This window comes from Heterocephalus glaber, unplaced genomic scaffold, assembly GCF_053883595.1.
Source record: "Heterocephalus glaber isolate CG9 unplaced genomic scaffold, H.glaber_assembly_v1.0 deba00001610, whole genome shotgun sequence".
In the NCBI taxonomy this organism is placed as follows: domain Eukaryota; kingdom Metazoa; phylum Chordata; class Mammalia; order Rodentia; family Bathyergidae; genus Heterocephalus; species Heterocephalus glaber.
In genome coordinates this window covers 10,825,844-10,845,098 of record NW_028258381.1, presented here as the reverse complement: position 1 = coordinate 10,845,098, position 19,255 = coordinate 10,825,844, and the positions used below count along the sequence as shown (strand labels likewise).

General features: G+C 46.0%; 2 long non-coding RNA genes across 2 annotated transcripts; one reads left to right on the top strand and one right to left on the bottom strand.

The window, feature by feature from the left end:
* Positions 1-1,709: 1,709 nt before the first annotated feature.
* On the bottom strand, positions 1,710-6,106 carry LOC106008998 (uncharacterized). Its single transcript, XR_001183164.3, has 3 exons — positions 5,782-6,106; positions 3,445-3,510; positions 1,710-2,305 (listed from the first exon to the last, which is right to left on the bottom strand). It is a non-coding gene; the product is annotated as an uncharacterized LOC106008998 (long non-coding RNA).
* A 5,964-nt stretch (positions 6,107-12,070) lies between these two features.
* LOC110348150 (uncharacterized) lies at positions 12,071-16,485 on the top strand. Its single transcript, XR_002393134.2, has 3 exons — positions 12,071-13,242; positions 13,945-14,085; positions 14,588-16,485. It is a non-coding gene; the product is annotated as an uncharacterized LOC110348150 (long non-coding RNA).
* The last annotated feature ends 2,770 nt before the right edge of the window (positions 16,486-19,255 follow it).

Sequence of the window (19,255 nt, the reverse complement as noted above, 5' to 3'; positions counted from 1 at the left end):
GTTCCATTTTAGTTTGTGAGGATTTTTCCCCTTAGGTTGGAGAATCAGGGATGGGCAACTGTTAGCTGGAGGCTGCATCTTTTGTGTGTGTGCACGTGGTACTGGGGATCGAACCTAGGGCCTTCACACTGAGCTACAACCTTTGCCCCCTTTTTAATTTTTTAGTTTGAGTCAGGGTCTTGCTAAGTCCCTGAGTTTCCCAGGCTGGGCTTGAACTTGTTATCCTCCTGCCTCAGCCTCCCAAGTGCTGGGATGACAGGAGTGTGCTACCACACCCCACAGGTTTTTGGGTTTTGATGGACATGTGCTGGGACAGCCAGGGGTCTTCTCTGGGAGGAGGGACAGGGTGGGCAGTTCTTTCCTAGCTGCAGGGGAGGGGTCTGTTCCAGACTCTGCTGTCCCTGGCTTCAGTCTCTCTTCAGCCTGTGTGCAGTGTCAGAGAGGATAGGATGGTCCCCGAGTGCTGTGGGGCTAGGTTCCTCCTGGGTACTGGGCGCTTGGTCTCCCTCAGGCCTGGGACTCGCTGGGCCTCGGGGCTGTCCCAGCCTGTAAGTCCTCACGACCACCTTAGCTGCTGATGGCCCTGGGGTCGCTGGTGATGAGGGGGCCCGGCCACCTCTCTGGTCCACTCTGCTGTTGGAGCCCTCTGGGGACAGCTCGGGAGGAGGTAGGGCCTCTTTCCTGGCACTGGGTCCAGAGTCCACATGAGAACTCAGGGAATTTCAGGTTCCGAGAGCTAGGAAGTGAGAGGGACAGAAGGCATCTGTTACCCGACCCTTTGTGAGGTGCAGTTGATGTGCTGGCCCATGTGGGTCTCCAGGTCACTTCAGGAAGGTCATTAGGTCATGAGGTGCGGCCACTTGATGGAGTTAGTGCCATTTTTTTTCAGCAGTGAGGATGCAACCCAGGTCGTATGCACTGAGCTACATCCCCAGACCTTTTAATTTTCTTTTAAAAAAATTTTTGAACCAGGGTATAAGTTGAAAGTTGTCCAGGCTGGACTCAAACTTGGGATCCTCCTGCCTCAGCCTCTCTGAGTGCTGGGAATAGTGCCTTTGTGAGAAGAGACATTGTTTCCTCTGCTCTCCATCATATGAGGATGCAGCGAGGAAAGTGGGCCCTACCAGACACCAGAACCACTGGCACCTTGGTCTTGGGTGTCCTGGCTGTTATAACCACGAGAACTAGATGTTGTTCTCTAAATCACCACTCTTTGGTGCACTTATCATAGCACCGGCCAAACCGGAGCCCAGACCCCAACCACCTCCCCCAGCCTTCTCAGTCCCACCGCTTTCCACCTGTCCCTGTCCCCAGCCGTCAAACACCACTAGGGGCAGCCCCTCTGTCCCAGGGCCTTCTGAAATGACGGTCTCCTGCTTACTCTGCCTAAAGAATAACGAGACCTGTGTTCAAGAGCGCTCGTGAGGGAGTCTCCCAAGGCTGGGAACCTCGGAGAGGGAAGAGGGGCTCTCAGCACCAATTCAGTGGCTCCAGGATGCCTCTGCTGTTCACTCTGGCAGCCAGCCCAGGATGCGGCTTCTATGGCTCTGCTCTTCCTCCTCACAGTGATGGACGGTCACTGCACTAGCCCTGTAAGTACAATCCTCTAAATCTGTATTCCTTATTGAGCCAGATTATTTGTCTTTCTGACAGTATTAGGCCCTGGAAATGTAATTTTTTAAATTAAAGGATTTTATAATGTAGTTCTCTCCTATGAGCTCCACCCAGCCCAGATGAGGACATTTATCTCTGGTTCTGTCCCCATGGTAATATTTCAATCTTGTATAATTCACTTAACAACACGCCTATTAATTACAGCAGGATCTTACCACTGCTTTCTTGTGCTACTCCGGATTAGATAGTTTGAGGAAAGTTTTCCTCTGTTAAAATATGTGTCAGTTTTCAAAAATAATTTGCAAATAATTATTACTAAGTTGAGATTTTGTCTAAAGGTTTTCAGAGTGGAATCTGGAAAAGACTGTATAGTCCATGGGCAGTGCCTTCCATGGGAATTCTGCAGGTGTTCTGGACTCAAGACTGGCAGAGTGCAGGGGCTCAGACATGCCCAGCCTGCCCATTCTCAGCTGGCACCTCATGTCTGTCCCATTCCCTTTGCTCCCATCCTCTGTCATGGCTGAATCCACAGGATGTGGCAGCAGCTGTAGCCTCAGTCCTGCCTGGGACACATTGCAGGGTTGACTGAGCTTGTGACTCTGATGGCTATGGATCCCCATGTGGATCATTTCCAGTTGACCCTTTGCCCAGGCACAGTGGGTCTGCTGTTGAGGAGGAAACCAGACAATCACTGCCAGAAGAAGAGAAGTAGAAGCTGATTACAAAAATTACATGGTCAGCGGGTTCCATATTCAAAGATTTAAACAAGCATGAATGAAAAATATTTAAAAACGTGTCTATATGGAACAAGTACAGACATTTCATTCTTGTCCTAATTCTCTAAATAGCTCAGTATAACAACCTCTTACATAATATTTAGATATTATTCGGCATTGTAAGTAACCTAGCAAAGATTTAAAGTATGCTGGAGGATGTCATTAGTTACATGCAAATTTTACACGGTTTGCTATAAGGGACCGAGCACCCACAGAATTTAGTAATGGAAGGTGTCTTGGATATTGAGGGACAACTCTATCAGTATTTTGAGAAGGATGTTCCTGTTTGTAATGTTGATGTCATTTATTTTATATACCAGTACTTAGTAACTACAATTCCTATATCAAAACTATGTCTTGATACATTCCAAATAGAATTCCCTAAATGAAGATGTAGGAAAAGGTCTTTCAAAGAAAGAAATCAATTCAGATGAAGTCTTAGTGGTTGTGGCAAAATAGTCATCAGTGCATTTGTTTTCCTTGTGAATTAACCTTTTAAAGAAAGTGGAGTGAAAAAGGAAAAATCCCTCCATAATAAGGGAAGAAAAAGCAATAAAGACAAACAAAGCCAATCTTTTCACTAGCCTGAAGAAATTGGACAGTAAGAGATGAAAATAGGAACATACTCACTTCTAGAAAGGTAGAGGATACAATCATGGATTTGCTGACCAGTGTTCCTCCCTGATATTTCTGCACATTTACAAGCTCATTTGTACACATGAGAAGGTTACACACACAAGTGCAGGGGCTCTGACTTACAGTGGGATTACATCACAATATACACACCATAAATTGAAAATATTACATGTTGAAGAGGCATTAGCACACCACTGGGCCTCAGAGAAGGCTTCTCCAAAGTGCGGGCCTTGAAAGCAGCCTCAAAAGCAGTTTCTCCCTGACTGCCTTCTGCCCGTCTGCCCCTGCCCTTCTCTCCTCCCCAAGGGAAGCTATAGAAGGTGCCATCCCTCTGGCCTGATGTAGGTCATAGAAACCAGAGCCCTGTTCCCCCAAGGACAGCCATAAAACCTACAAATATTGTTCTAACTTCCCTCACCTTTCTGTGGAAGAGTTGGCCATAAAGAACTTTGGACTCTCCTTCCATGTAGGTCCTGCCTTCTCCCTGGAAGAAAGAAATGCTACAGCTGAGAGGTCAGAAGAACCAGGAAAGACAGGCTTGCAGTCCCCCACTTGCTTTACCACTATTCGCTCTGGGTCTTGTTGTCCAGTCCCATTTCTACATGGCTCTCTGTGCTTCACCAAGCCTGAGCACAAAAATGAAGAGTTCACCCTGAGCCTTTGCATTTTCAGTCCCTGACTCATACAAAGCCATGGCAGAAGGCATGTGTGCTTCTCCTCTTGTTAGCCTGACATTCGGTGGGGTGCCGGCCATGACCCTAGTGGGGGGGGCAGGAAGAGGGCACCTAGGCTGCTGTGCCTCTTATCTCAGAGATAGTGCACTGTGGAGCATGTGGCAGAAAGATAAGTGTGTTCTCTGCCTCTGCCCAGCATCCTGGGGAATAACCCTCTGCATCTGCTGGGAAAACACCCGAATGTCTATCACCTTTGCACTATAAAGTAAAAATTGAAAGTTGAACCATTGTTAAATTGAGACTGTTATACATAAAATATGGCAACAAGTTTGATATTTCAAGTTACAAAATAATGAAGAGAATATGTATTGCTCACTATTTTTTTCTTTTTAAATATAGCTAATTCTGACCTGATAAATGTATATTTATTTATTTTAGTTGGGCTTGGACTTATTCTGCTACGAGCCCTTGGTGTTCCCCCAAAGACAATTGAAGAAATTACTAAAGTATATTTTTGTTGCCATAGGTGATGGTGTCTCTGAGGGGATTCTAGGTTCTTGTGCTCCATGAATAAAACATTGGACGTGGCACGGAATGGTAAGGAAAAAGCAGCAAAGTGTTAATGATGCGACCGTGTGCATGGAGTGAGGGGAGCTTGCACCCACAGAAAGGAAAATGGCAGCAGCGCTGAGCTCATGGATTTAAAAATTAAAAATGTTGTGCGGGTTTGGGACGTCTCCCATTGGGTGTTTCAGGGCGTGCTTGACAAAGTGATTGACAGGGTGCTGAGACCCGTCAGCTGTGTCTCCTGTGCCTGTCCTCTGACCTACGTGAAGGAAGTTACCTCAGGTGATGCAGGAGGATCTGACACACATGTGTCTTACCTCTGCCTCCAAGCAGTGGGCCTCCAAACAAGGATGGCAGCTGGCCCTGGGGCATTGCCCAGGTTCAGATGCGTGATGGGGAGTAAGCCATCAGCCCCAGTTGGACTCTCTGTGTTACTTTACTTCAAATCACTCATATTTATTATAGTTAATATCTGATAGGATTAACACATACATGTAGTTGAATAGAGTCCATCAAAAAATGTACACACTCTTTAGCACTTCACTGTACTAAGCCAATGGCCCCTACTCCGAGCTCCTCTGGCAATTGTGGAGGCCAAAGGTAACTTGTATTAATCTCATGATGTCTCAATAAATTTACTATGAAAGTATTTATACAGGTTTTTCTTTTCCTGATGTCTTCATTTGTTATGCACATAAGTTAAACCAAAGAGGAATTTCACGGAGTTGGCGAAGGCTAGTGTGGGACACTGATGTTCAGAAGAGCTTTTGGAGAAGATGGAGATGTTCCCCAGCTGTCCCATCCCATGTGCTGCTCATGGCTATTGGGCCTTTGAAATGTGGCTGTTGCCACTGAGGAACTGACTTTGAAATTTCATTACATATCAGTTAAAGCAGATTTCCACAGGCACATATGGCCAGTACCTACCATGTTGGAATCCAGCAGGTCAAAAGTGTTGACAGCTTAAAGGCAACAGACATTGGAAGTGAGTATTTTCTGAATCATGTCAGAAAAAATCTGATGCCAGCAGAGAACCCTACATTTGAGATGTGTTTTAACCATGGTGCAAGGCTACTTAGTGTCACGCTGTTAGGCAACATTTTTGAAATACCGCGTGGGAGCCAGACTCCGAGGGCCGAGAACACAGTATCTGTCCCTCCCCAGCTCCTCACAGGCTCAGCAAGTGCCTCTTGGTGTCCTGGGAGGCCCCAGGCATTCGCAGTCCCCCTGATGTGACCGCCCTGCTGAGTGTGTCGCTGAGGCTGTCGCTTAGCCTCCCTGCACACCAGCTCGGCTGGCCAGGTGTTTGCCAGCTCACATGGTGGATTTGCACACACAGGCGGATCAGCCATAGCAATTCTACTATTGAAGCGAAGCTTGTTAGTGTTTAGCAAAGTGAAAATTTATTTTATCTGAAAAAATACATCTTGCTAAGTGCTCAAAGATGGTTCCCAAGGCGATGTTGCATGTATCTTATTAAAATAGGGGAACGTTGAATTTGGAAAGGATCCTACCATTCATCTTTGTGGTCCAACATTTTCATTCCATAGATAAGGGGATGGAGCTCAGAGATGCTGCCATGCCTTCAGCCAGTCAGCTAGTTAGTGACAGAGATGAGACTAGAATTCCTATCTTCTCTTTCCAAGTTTCTTTTTAGTCCAAACTGTGGCTTAGCTGTGTTTTATCTGGAACACACATCACATTTTGACAACATTTCAATATGAGAGACATGCTACTTGATTAACAGTTTTCTCCTACATCTTCATTTCCTTCAAATGTCTCCTGAGTGGATAGAGCCCATTTCTGGTGAGAGAATTTAGCTTAAAGAACTCTGCACTGCATTCAAAGCAGCCCTGTAAACATTCTGCACTTGGAGTCTTTATTCTAGATTCCATTGTGAGGTGATAATGAGGTGCTGAAAACTAATTAGATCATCAGACAAAACTGCCTGGCTCGCCATCTGCTGAGGCTGGAGCGGGGTAGTCCCTGGTCAAGCTGAGAACTGGGACTAAAAATAGCCACTTTTCCCTGTTCCTGGGCGTGTGTTTCAGTCTGGGCGTGTGGTGGGCTTACATAAGGTGCCAGGCTGGTGGCCTCAAGTCTCTTACACAGGTGTGAGGTCACACAGAGCTGCTTATACATCCCTGGGGTCCTGCAAGCAAAGTAGTTCAGTGTGGTTCTGTCAGTTTCCCTGTAGGGTCACCCCCACCTCCAATGCCTGTGCCCTCTTTCATGGTGCATTTAGGGTAGCGAGATGGCTTGTGGGTCCAGGCATGTTATTCACATGACCTAAGTTGCCAAGCCCCTGAAGCACGTGTCAGGCACTGTCTGCTGCTTGGTTGTTGCGGTGAACTCTTGGGCAGCTTTTCAGGTGGACCTGATGTCCCACTTGTCATTTTAGGGTGGGTTTTAATGTCCCTCCCTTTGGAGCTCGGTATCCTCTCTATTCCCAAACACACCATTCTTCTATTTTCTTGGAACAGAGTTTGCTGCCCTAGACTATGAAAATGCTAAGAACAGCTGACTTTTGTATATCTACTTCACACCAGGAAGGCAAGAATGGTCCAAAATGGGTGGGGATTTTTCTTATGTATAAAGTATAATAAAAAAGATGGCGAAAGTTTACATTTTAAAAATTTATTACAATGCAAGACACATTGGTATTAATTCCCATCAAAATACTAACCCTCACTTTGCAATTCTGGAAGTGCACTTTTGTGATTGTCTTTAGTTTCTCTGTTGTGTCTGCCTTGGTCTCCGGAATCAATGAAAACAGTGACCTATCATGGTCATTTTGACTTTGAGGAAGAGCCAGTGCCATATCTGGTGAATAAGTTGGATGAGGACACACCATCATGTTTCTGTTTGACAGACATTGCTATAAATGAGAGGTGATCATAAAATATGGTGATATTAAATTAAAAAATATATTGTAGTTGGGCCAGGGATTCAGCTCAGTGGTGCCATGCCTGCCTTGCAAGCACAAGGTCCTGAGTTCCATCCCTGGTACTAAAAAAATATATATATATATATAGTAGTAAACACAATGTCATTAATTCCCTCAAAATAATCAGAATACTCCCATACTCTTGTGTTCAATCACACTTGCCCATTGCTCCTAGCAATGCATCCTTTACAGTGATAAGATTTAATGTAAACATTCATTGTATCTTCTGCTCATCCCGTACATGCCCTTGGGTTCATCATTCAGGGCTCTTGGGAAATGCCTGCACTCAGGAAGTCAGGCCTTAGTGACAGCGTGTGACGTTTACACAAAGGACGATTTTGTCACGTTATTCTGGCTGCCACTTTTGTATCATGATCCAGAACTGAAAAGTCAGATTCTTTTAGAAAATCAGTCAACTCACATACTCAAGTACAAACCAAACAGCAAAGGGTATTTTACATTCTCTGTACCATAGCCAGAAATCAGTCATATTTGCATTAATACTAAACAAATAACGTCACTTTTGGTGTTGGACTAAGATTGTTCTTTATTGGTAATTTTTGTTTTGCAGGTGAGGGATGTTTTTAATAGTTTAACTTATGCCCTGAAAAAAATCCAAGTGGCACTTAGGTTGTCTTTCTACCTTCTTTTAAATCCACTTTTTTTACTCCAAATAGATCTCCTTTCACTCTTTACTTAACATCAGCCACAAAACCTCTCTGTTGCCGAAAAGTAACATCTCCAAACTTGTCAACGATTGAAAATAAGCTGAGATGAATCTAAATAGCAATTACCATGGAAACAGACAAACAAGAAACCACAGGAAAGAACACAGACCAACTGCCCAGAAGCAATGTTGGAGGAATGTCAAGCATGGTCCTGAATTTCTGGGGTTTAAGAATGAGGCCTGAATCACTGAATTTCTTCTTGTTTCTCTATTCCCATTTTCCCAGGATCTTAAGATGAGAGCATCAAGTGACTATCTACTTTATCCTTTATTTTTTTAATTTTTTGACTACATCCCCAGACCCTTTTTTATTTTTTGTTTTGAGATAGGATCTTCCTAAGTCACTAATGTACCCAGGTGATGTAGTCAGGGTTTTGGTAAGGGAATACATTTAATACAGGACACATAATTTATAGGATTATTTTATAATAGTCACCCAAAAAGTCAAATGCAGAGAAGTGCAAGAGATTAGCCTCATACTAGAGACCTAAAGAATCCAGCCAAGGGCCTGGATCCCACAGCAATGTCCCACACAAGTCCAGCTGAAGGCCTAGAGTCCAAGGCAGTGTCCTCTGTGAGTCCAGCCAGAGGCCTGGAGGCCGTGGCAGTGTCTCATGCAAGTCAGAATTGAGGATTTGCACTCCGAAGGCCCAAAGGCCAGTGGTGGAAGCCAGAAAACCTGGGCCAGTGGGATGAAGAAGGATTTGAGACCCCAGGCTGAGGCATCTGCCCTGGAGCCAGGAAGCGATGCTCATGTTGAAGACCAGAGCTCCCTGAGGAGAACAGCAGCCATTCCCAGGGAGAGTGAGGCCCGAGGTCCTCCTCTGACGAGAACAGGCAAGTTTGCCCCAGGAAAACCAGCTGCAGCAAGCTTCTCCTAGAAATCAGCAGTCCACAATCTTCTCCTTCAGTTCTCTTTTTATGCCGTTGGGAACAATCCTCGGGTGGGCCTTCCACGTTCAGAACATGCTGCCTCAGTTCAGCTGGGCATTCTGAGTGCCCCGTTAGTTCACCCACCACACCAGGCCGGCTCCATCTTGCAGTCCTCCTGCCTCAGCCTCCCACTGTCCTGGGATTGCTGGTGTGCACCGCCACTCCTGGTTTTCCACCCACACTATCCTTAGGAGGCTTAAGCTGCCAGGCCCACCTGCTTTCCCCCAGCCCACTGAACGCGGGTGGCGTCGGGGCACTCTCTGCTCGTGGCTGGGAGAGAGCATCCCTGCTCTCCTGTTGACTTCCTCTTTGTCCATGTGCACAGCCCACCCTGACCTTCAGGCTGCTCATTTGTTCTTTGCACCATATTTGCGCTGCAGGACTTGCAGTTTGGATGTTGGACTCCTGCTCTCAGGGGAAGTTTTAAAAATACCTGCTCTGAATTAGCTCCCTGCCCTGGGCCAGGGAAACCACTGCCATCCTGTAGTCTCAGCCTGGAGGGTCAAAGTACTTAAGGCCCTTTCTCTATCTTCGGCTCCGAGCTTTGGGTCCCGCGCCTGTCCAACCCTGGAGCCTCTCCCATGGGATCATCTGAGCGTGGCCTTTGCCACGTGCTGCTCAGTGGAGGACTCGCACTCAGCTCTTCCCACCTGGCACAGTGTCATACTGCTGTGCTGGGTTTTATTTTTCTGCATGTGCTTTCCTGCTCCAGTGATTAACAAATTCCCTTAAAGGCAGAATCCACTTCTGACTCTTCTCCCCATCACACCCAGCAGCTGGGTGTGCACTGCTTAGTTATAGCTTGAATTTATTAAACGGAGGGTGCGTGACTCTGAGGGAAAAGGTGAGGGTTTGCCTGTGGAAAGTGGGGAGTGTGGGCTGTGGTTGTCAGTGACCCAGCAGTGAGTGCGAGGAGAGGGGAGGTGCAAACTTTGGGTCTCAGGGCACCTCCTGTTCGTCCCTCGCTGGGCCTCTTGAAGGTGGCAGACCTCTCGGTATCTGACTCATTTTACTTCTGCTCTTGTCAGATGGTAGGTTAAGAAGACATCACAGGACTGCTGGGAGAAATAATTTGATGACATATGCAAAGCACATAGCAAATTGCTTGACACATGATAAGCACCCCGTACATCTGCGTTTCCCTTCCTCGTGTCTAACTCAGCTGAATTAGGAAAATGAATCATGGTTACTTTGTTGTGAAGAAATTATAGAGTGGCAGCATTTCGATGCAATTATTTTCTGCTCATCTTGTCTAAGAAGAGAATTTGAAGCAATTTTTTTAAAAAAAATAAGGGGAATGATCTGAAAGAAAAAGGAAAAGGAAATCTTTCATAGTTGGGTCACAATTTTGGGCACAAAATTCATCAATGGATAGAACCTCCTCTATAAGGTTTCCGGAGCTCGAGTGTGAAGAAAGTCTGAAGTTTGGAGATGAGGAAGGAGGGAAGGGTCCCTGCCACTGAATGAAGGAGATGCCTGTGCCTTCCTTTAGCAGGTCTTCCAGTGGGACACACACGTGTGTCACAGAATGTGTGTCTGCACCTAGCACCACGGAGCAGAACGTGTATCAGTGATGGGTAACTGCGATCCTGGATACGCCCTGAGGGTAACCGTGAGGTTCAGTCCATGCAAGGCCATCCCCCCAGCTCTGCCCCTCCTGTGAAATTAGCTCCCATCTACAGCAGCAACGCATCTCAGTCCAGGGCGGTCCTCGGCACACACGGCTCTGCCCAGGGCGCACACTCGTGTGCTAATGATTGACAGATGATCACCGGCGAAGCTTATAAGGTTGTGCATGCTCTTGCTCACCTGAGACTTTGCAGCTTCTGCTGGTGTCCTCAGCCCCGAGTAGGCCGTGGGGAATTGGTGAGTAGGGAGCGAGTGACAGGAGTCGCGTGCTCAGCTCTGGCTGTGGGTTTGACTTCCCTGGGGCATGTGGTACAGTGTTGATGCCTGAGAACTTCTCCCAGGGTTCTGCCTCTTGCTTTGGGGTCACAGGTCCCTCAGAAGCTGGCCAAAGTGACCGCCATGTACAGGACAGCATGGATCACCTAAACGTTCTGCTCAATTTAGTGACGTCAGAACCTAATGCGACCAAGGGTGACATGAGGCCAGGAGTGCAGCAGATGTCGAGACAGAGACCCAGTCCTCATTCGTGAAAGGACAATGGCCTGAGAGCAAGAGGGCGCTCAGCCCTATGGTGCAGATGCCCCTCACTTAACTGCCCCTCGCTTAACTGCCTGTCGCTTAACTGCCGAGTCCCCTTCTTGCAATTAGGTCGTCAGTTATGCTGGTGGGTCAATGAGGCATCGTATGCAGTGTGCACATTACAGTATTCAGAACAGAGAAGTGAGGAAAGGAGACTCCAACTTGTGACTTTGCTTTTATGTGCACAACTCTTCCATGCAGTGCCGTCATGTGTAACAGAGCATAAAGCTACAGCACTGTATGGTGCATACAGTCAGCCTAAGTGAGCACTGTACAAACAAGGTCTACTAGAAATAAGAAAGATATTGAGGCTCTAGCAACAAGAGGTACAGAACTGTACAAAAACGACCGGTCCTAAGTTCGAGTGGCAGGCCATACATCTGATGAGGCATAGACGTGTAGGCCGTGAACTGAGGATTATCCATGTAACAACGGACCTGCATTCCACCGAGTGCACACCCACACCTGACCTCATCTCATCCCTGCAGCCAGCCCGCAAGAGTATTCCAGTTGTGTCCTCCCATTTTCCAGGAGGGGAAAACTGAGGCCGAGTGAAAATGGAAGAGTCAGGATTTGACTGGAAATCATTTGAATGTTCACCCGTCTCATTTTTGAGGGGAAAACGCTTCTGAGATATTTAGTTTGTTTATAATTTACTGAGGCTTTTCACACTGAGCCCCATCCTCAGCCCTTTCTTTACTTTTTATCTGGAGACAAGCATTTGCTATGTTGTCCAGTAGGCCTTGGACTTGGGATCCTCCCGAAGTGTAGGATGACAGTGCGGAGGTGAAGACTGGCAGAAGGGAAAGGTCGCAGGATGCTGCGTCTCTGCCTTAAGGTGCTGGGCCTGCTGTCCCGGGCGGGCGAGGGAGCTGGTGGGCTGGCTGATGCGAGGGGAGGGCGGTGAGGGGAGCACTGAGCTGTGGCTGTTGGCTGTCAACGTGCCCTGTGGGTGTGGGAGGCTCGCTCCAAGCCTAAGCACTGACCTGTGGAGGAGCTGAGCAGCTGGAATTGGCTCCTTCCTGCCCAATGCTCCTTCTGCACCGCCCACCCTTTTGAGTCCTTTGTGTGCATTGACTCCACCCTCTGGAGGGCTGGAAGTGGAGCCGGCTATACGGAAGCGGCAGACCCAAGCACTTGCCCGGGTCATACATCTGAGCACCAGGGCCCGCCAAGCCAAGCTCCATTCTCCCAGGTGCTGGGGTGAGGCCCCGAAGGTGGCCACAACCTCGGGACAGGGCTGTGGCCACTCTTACTATCTGGAGCTTCTGTTCCTGCCACGAGGACAAGGACGGCATCTGCCCACCCTCCGTGCGTCCTCTGTGGCCCAGGAAGCAGAATTTAGGGTGAAACATGAGAATTTTTAGGCCTCATCTCACCAAACATTTCCCTCCCCTCTGCTGCCTCCAGTCTTCCGGAACTGTTTGTAATATCACTAAAGATTTTAGAGACAGAAAATTGTATAAACTGCCAAACTCTGTGAGTTCCTTGTTCTATTTTGTTTTCCTCCCCCTCATAACTCCCACAGTTTCACCCTAGACACTATAGACGCTCCGCGTGGCAAAGTACAGGTCACCCTGCCACACCGAGTTCTAGCCTGTGCCATTTGGGCAGATGTTTTCTTTCAGAGCAATGCACACACACACACACACACACACACACACACACACTTTTGTTTTTTTCACCCACTTGTAGGTGTGAACCATAGTCCTGTTCAAGTATCCACTGCTGTTTGGGACAAAGAGAATCTGGAAAATCTTTGTCCCAACGTCTAGGATGGGAAGAACTTAGAGATTGTTATCGAATTCCTGTTAAGTGAGAAGCAGTTGCAGGAGGGTCTCCAGCCTTGCTCCCAATCCGTGTGGCTCCTGGAGGCAGTGGTTGGGCCAGTGTTGGGGCCCATCCTCCCCTCTCTGATGTGTTCTGATGAGGGGCCTGTCCTGCCCTACATTGCTCCAGGGGTAGCAAAGTCTGCTCTGCGCAGCTGATAGTCCAGCAAGAGAAGGTTTTCATCAGCCCTAAGATAAGTGCATACCTTTTCCCGATCATTTTCTACTTGAAGATCCTGGGATCCAAACTTGGAAAAGATCGACAACACCAAAACAAATAAAGGGAAGACCTGAGAATCCACTGTCCCCGGAGAAGCCCTGGTTGAGAAGGGTATGTACAGCATTGTTTCTGTGAGTAGATGTTCCCCGAGGTCTCAGGCAGTCTTTTTAGAGGAGGGTGAATCTGGAATGTGTGGTGCTGGGGTTAAGGACGTGTGGTGACTAAACCACCATGCTTGAGTGGTGACTAGTTTGGCACCGCCCTAACCCCGGGAGTCTGGATGGGATAAAAAGGGGGAAAATGCTGTTAGGGCCCCTTGTTGCTTTTGCTACCTTCTGGCATCCCATGGTGTTCCTCCTCTGTGAGGCCCCTCTGCCATCCACTCTGCCTTGGAGCCAACTGATTATGGACTGAAGTCCCCACAAACTATGAGCTAAATAAACCTTTCCTCCTTTAACTTTGGGTGCCAGGTATTTTTTCTCAGCAACGAGAGAAAAGTAACTAAAATACACTGTATGGCGGTTACCACTGTCATAGTTCAGTTTGCTGTACTCAAAGGGGTGTAGAGCCTACCTGTGCCAACATCTCCTGTGAGCCTTGGCCCACTGAATTTCAGGGGGGTGTTATGGTTTGCATCTTCAGTGACCCCAAAACTCTTGTCTGTAAGGCTTGGTGGCCGGCCTGTGGTACCACTGGAAGGTGGTGGGACATATATGCGGTGGGGATCAGTTGGAGGAAGTTAAGTCACTGGGAGTGCATCTGTGAAGGGGCCATGGGGCGGCTGCCCCTTTCCTGTCTCTCTCTCCTTCCCAGATTCCATGATGTGGCCAGCTCGACTCTACCAGGCACTCCCAGCCACGATGCTCTGCCTTGCCACAGGACCAAGATGGCGAGACTACTGAACTATGGACTGAAACCTCTGAAACCATGCTCCAGAAGAAAAGTTTTCTCCTTGTAAGTTGATTTTTTTAAAGGTATTTTGTCACAGTGACAGAAAGCTGACTAAGGCAAGTGGACCTGGCTTACAATGGGACCAGACAGAGCTGCCTAATGCTGAAAGCAGTGATGGTCCTCAGGGGGAAATAGGGATGTGGGTGGTGGAGTCAGACATCTGTGTGGGCTGGCATACCTCAGAGGGCTGAGACTTCCTGCCCAGACCTACCTGTGAGGTCAGAGTGTTCTGTTTTGCCAAAGTAGTTTGTGCACCAAAGGCCTGGCCCCATACCCTGTGGCTCCCCTCAGGGTAGAGCCTGCTGCAGTGGCCTCTTCTCTTTTCTCTCTGGGTGAAAGTCACCTGATCAGTGAGTGACGCCCTTTCTCAAACTCATTCTTCCCAAACCACCCAAGGCTGAACAATAACTTGGCTAATGGGGGCTACTGGTCAGTCTTCAAGATTCCACATTCTCTCTCTTCTTCTGATTTTCATGTTGTCAACTTTCTTTCCATTTTGCTCCAGAATGGATGCAAGACAGTGTTCACAAAGATGAGGACCTAGACATGACATTGGCAAATAGGGCCATGAAGACCGAGGTTTAAGTGGGAAGAGACATGAGCCGTGTGCCCAGAAATGAAGACACATGGATGGAACTCTGTGTTTCCTCAAGGGGCCCCAACATAAACTTGAGCTTCTTAGAACCTGTGGCTCTCTGTCTTTGCTGGAATTGTCCATTACAGTGTATCAAAGTGAAAAATCTTTAACTACAATTGGATTCTTTCTTAAGCAAAACATCAGTGCACTCAATTATGAAAGAATGCAAATCAAAGAAAATGTGTGAAGTTCTGAAAATATATATGTATATAGCAAAGAGCATGGCAGAATTTCAGTTTCTCTGGTGGAGGTGATGAGGATGTATTTAAAAATCATAGGTTGAAAATTGAATTAAATTCCTGTGATTGAGATGCAAAGGGTGGTTCACAGATTAGTAGAGTTTAAGAAGTAACACATCTTATTTCCAGGGCTTTTGCCAAGAAAAGAAAAGTGAAAAAGTGATCATGATAAATTTTTCAGGACATTTTATGCAATTTCATAATTGGTACCATATCTGTGCCCGAATCCACACTTCCCATACCTCGAATCATGTTAAGTAACGTTTTTCTGACGTTTTTTGAAATATAACACATTCCCTAATGGACAGTTTATAGAGCAAATACCTTATAATGAAAACCAGGTCTGGAATTTGGGGTCACCCAGTGCAAAATGAAAATATGGGGGTCCTTCTTAAAAATTATCAATAATTTCAAGATAGTAGCAGCAGAGCATGAAGCCCAGAGCAGGGTCTTCTGAGAGCAGGCTTTGCATGTGCAGGCCCGGAAGCCCGTCCTGGCAGAAGGCAGCCTAAATGCCCTTGTGGTCTTTCTCTGTCATGGCACCATCACTTTCTCCATTGTGTGATCAGTACCCTAAACATCTGTGTCAAGCTGTTGTGGCTGGGATCTAAAATGTTTCCGAGTCTCCTGTGTCAGAGGTGGACCATGAGGTGCTGTACTAATCAGTGGATTCATCCATTGTTGAGTTCACGGCTGGCTGAGCTGTTAGAAGGTGGGGCCTGGTAGGAGGTGGTCCCTGGGGTGATCCGGGAGGGTGTGTTCCTGTCCCTGGCTCCTCCCTTCTCTCTGCTCCCTGGCTGCCATGGCATGAGCAGTTGTCCTCTGCCAGGTCTTCATGGTGCTGTTCCTGCCTTGGAGACAGCCGATCTTGGACTAAGTTCCCTTTCCTTCTTTCCTTTCCAAAATCAACCTTTCCTTCTTAAAATTGGGAGGGTTGGGTATTTTATCTCAGATACAGGAAAGTGACTAATATACAAGCAATGCCTGGCTTGCTTTGTAGTGCATTGCCTCCCTTTGTGCTCCTTACCAACGTAAGGCTCATACTGATTTTATACAACAGAGGTGGAATTACACCGTAAATTCATTTATATTTAATATTACTTTTGTTGGACTCATCCACAGTATTGTATTGTATTTATTCTCTTTGCTCTGTATTGCCTTATTGTATGAAAATATCACAACTTACCCATTTTAATGCAGATGGATATATGGATGCTTTCAAATTCTGAGTATTTTGACTACTATCTCATATATTTGCTTATGATTCTTTTCTGGGGTACATAACTTTGTATATTCAGATACTGACTTGCTTGGCTACAAAGTGTAAGCACTTTCAAATTTTCTGGAAAATATCAAAAGCTTTCAGAAGTTTTTATTATCAGTCTAAATTACCAGTATTACTGAAATTCAGCTTTCTCTACAACCTTCTGAATGTTTAGTACTGAGGCACAATTCTGATTTTTGAATATCTATTAGAAGTGTAGTTGTACCTCATAGTTTTAATCTGGATGTCATTAATTATTAACAAGGTAATAAGTTTTTGCATGTACTTATTGATAACTAGGAATTCCTGTTTTGTAAATAATCTGCTCATATATTTTTTTCTATTATTTTCTCTGTCTTTTTGTTACTGATTTGTAATTCTTCATCTATTTTCAATATAAGTCCATTGTTTTAACATAGGAATATGTATTTTCCTATTTGGTGATAGGAATTTTATTCTCTAAGTGATATATTAATGGATGGGTGTGGATTATGGTTTATATCTAAAATGCCTACCAAACACTCATGTGTTCAGAGGTGGGCCTATTGGAAGGTGATCAGACCATGGGGCCACCATACTCACTAGTGAATCCGTCTATGGATGAGTTCATGGCTGAATGGAGGCAGGTCTGTTTGCAGGAGGTAGTGCTGGCAGTGTCTCTCAGAAGGGTGTATTTTTTTCCCCAGCCCCTTCCTGCTCTCTGCCATGAGTTGAGCTGCTTTCTTCTACCATCCCTTCCCACCATGCTGTTTTTGTCTTGGAGCCAGCTGATCATGGACTGAACCCTCTGAAACCATGAGCAAAAATAAACATTTTGCCCTTTAAGTTGTGCACATCAAGTGCTTTCTTTCTGCAATGGAAAAGTGACTAATACAATATGGTTCATTTTAGAGATCAAGTTTTGTGTCTTATGTGATGGGAATTCCATTTTATTGTTTAAAAATGAGCTTGAAATTGCTCCTGTATCGGTTTTGCAAAGAATTTCCTTTCACACTGCACTGCGGAGTCATGCTGTCCCTTGTCTGGTGTTGACAGTTGCTTGGTCTGTTTCTCGGCACATTTTTGATTTTTAAAACATTTGCCTACAGGAAAATTTCTCAGTGAAGGAACAGGGTAGGTCCTGATGTTCACTAGTCTCTTTAGTTACAGGCTTGTGGGTGGGAAAGTGACAAAGTAATAGGGTAGACGCTAAAAGGCCCAAGTTCAAAGCCATCTAGGCCATGCATACAACAGATTCCATGTAAGTAGCTTCTGTAGATGAAATCCTTTTTCTTATGAAAGATAACAGCTATCCAGCTGAGTTGGCAAAACCATTATCTGGATTAAGTGATACAACACAGATTTTCAAATGTTTGTTAACAAACATATAACAAGTAGTGCAAATGCAGAAGAAAAATAAAGCAATGAAGCATGCTGCAATACAAAACTATCGAGAATTTGTCTCATAATACCGAGTAGACACTAAATATTATTATGTGCATTTTGTTAGAGTGCTGCTGTGATATGCATTGACTTATTCTGGTTTAATTCTGTCTCTACTGTTATTGCCAAAGCCAGGGAGCAGACACTGTCCTGTTGTGTCTTAATGTGGGTTCAGTAGGGCCATGCCTCCACATTTCTTCTCCACTGATGCTTGAGAATTTTCCATCATTGTTTAGTTTCTCTGAATTAATCTTTATCCTTTTCCTAGGAATTCCTCTTTGGTAGTAGTGGTAATACAGAGAATCCCTTCATATGAATGTAATTACTTTATACAGACTTCTGATAGATTAGTGTAAAGAGAGAAGCAGACATTATTTAAGGCCCTTAGTTGGGGGTTTGGGCTGCTGAAAGGAGAGGAGAAAACAAAATGGTGGACAGAGACAATACACCCTTCCTAACCATGCACATCAATCAGCTTATATATCAGCCATGTCTTGAGCATTTAGTCTAATACAGGGAGAAATGCTGGTCTCCATGCCTTTGCCTAGTCTCTTCTGTTTAGGCTCCCATTCTAGTGGCTCTTAAATGTGGTCCCAGGGCAGCAGCATCGACATCACCTGAGAGTGTTCTAGCAACACCATTCCCAGGCCTCCTATGACTTCACCAGTTAGAACTCTGCAAATGTCCCTGGTGATTCTGTGCAGGCTCACACTGGAAGGCTGGGTCCTTGTGCATCCCATTTGTCTTAGCTGCCTTTGCTTCTCGGATGACTCTTATCTCTCACATTTAGCTCAGGCAATAGCTGTACCTAACTCCTGGCAGGTGCTTTGTCCCCTGCCCCACATTGCAATGGGGCTGAGAGCTCCTGAGTGCAAGGGTGAAGGTGTCTTATTAATCTTTGAATTCCAGCACCCATCTCTGTGATAAGCCCGTGGGAGGGGTGTAGCGCTACAGCAGGGGAAATACGATCATAGGGGACACAGTGTGATGAAGTGGGAATGACATTGAACTTGGAGGCAAAAAGCTCTGAGGTGAAGGCCAGGCTCCAACACTTTGTGGTCACATAGTCTCAGACAAGTTGTCTCTAAAGGAAAATTTTTTTTTTCTTCAAACTTCTCCCAAACCTACTTTCCTATGCGGATTGCGTTAACTTGATTGCTGAAGAAGTTCTCAAGATGACTACAAACCTTCATTTATAAAACCTGAAAAGCAGAAAATGGAAGAAAGAGAAGCTATCACAGGCTCATTGGGAGGCAGTATTTTGACTAAGAGCAGTAGATAAAACTTTGTGCTGATCACCATACACTCTCTTCCCTGGTTCCAGAATTGCTAAATTTGCTTCTCTAAGTAAGACAAAACAGACAAATCGATAAGAAATACGGTCCTGCATCTGAGGAGGTCTTGTGCAGTGAAAACAGACTCATCAGGAGTGATGTAAGCTTTGAACTTGGAGGCAGACTGCTGTGTGCAGGGGCACGGTAGGAAAGCAATGCCAGGAGTCAAGGTCAGAGGTGGAGTAGCTGAGGTACCATTGACCACATGCTTTGCACCCTCACTGCATTCCTTTGGCTTTTCTTCCCAACGACAGCTAAGTTGGGTCTGCCATCACTA